The following is a 480-nucleotide window of genomic DNA, read 5'->3' on the forward strand; positions in this document are numbered from 1 at the left end:
ATGTTAAGAGTATTAAGGGAGGCTGCCTTTCTGTCCCCCTTGGCACGGTACCCCTGACATATCCATATCTGTGTCCCATCTAAGGTGACTCCATGCACTAAGGCCTTAAGGGCTACGTGTGGCTCCTACCACCCCTGATACCACGCCCCAAGCCTCGCAGATGTTCCAGATGTTATTTTAGTCCACATCCTACCTGTGCCCCCGTGGGCACCCCTGGCTCCTCACAGGTTCCCTGAGCTTGTCTTCCTCTGGCCCAGGCCCTTGCCGGCTCTCTGGCCTCTTTCTCACTGGCCTGCGCCCTCAAGGACGCTCCCTGGCCTTTCCTTCCTAGCTATCGCCCACGCTCCCCATGGACGCTCTCTGGCCTCTCTCATGGCAGTGCCCACACCGGGGCTCTCTCTCACGATCCCGCCCGCACTCGGGCCCTGCCTCACAGTCAGGGCTCAGGTGGCCGTAGCCATGCCTGGCCCCCAAATCCCC

The sequence above is a fragment of the Gavialis gangeticus genome, unplaced genomic scaffold (genome assembly GCF_001723915.1).
Source record: "Gavialis gangeticus isolate Ggan-Ray unplaced genomic scaffold, GavGan_comp1, whole genome shotgun sequence".
NCBI classification, from domain to species: Eukaryota; Metazoa; Chordata; order Crocodylia; family Gavialidae; genus Gavialis; species Gavialis gangeticus.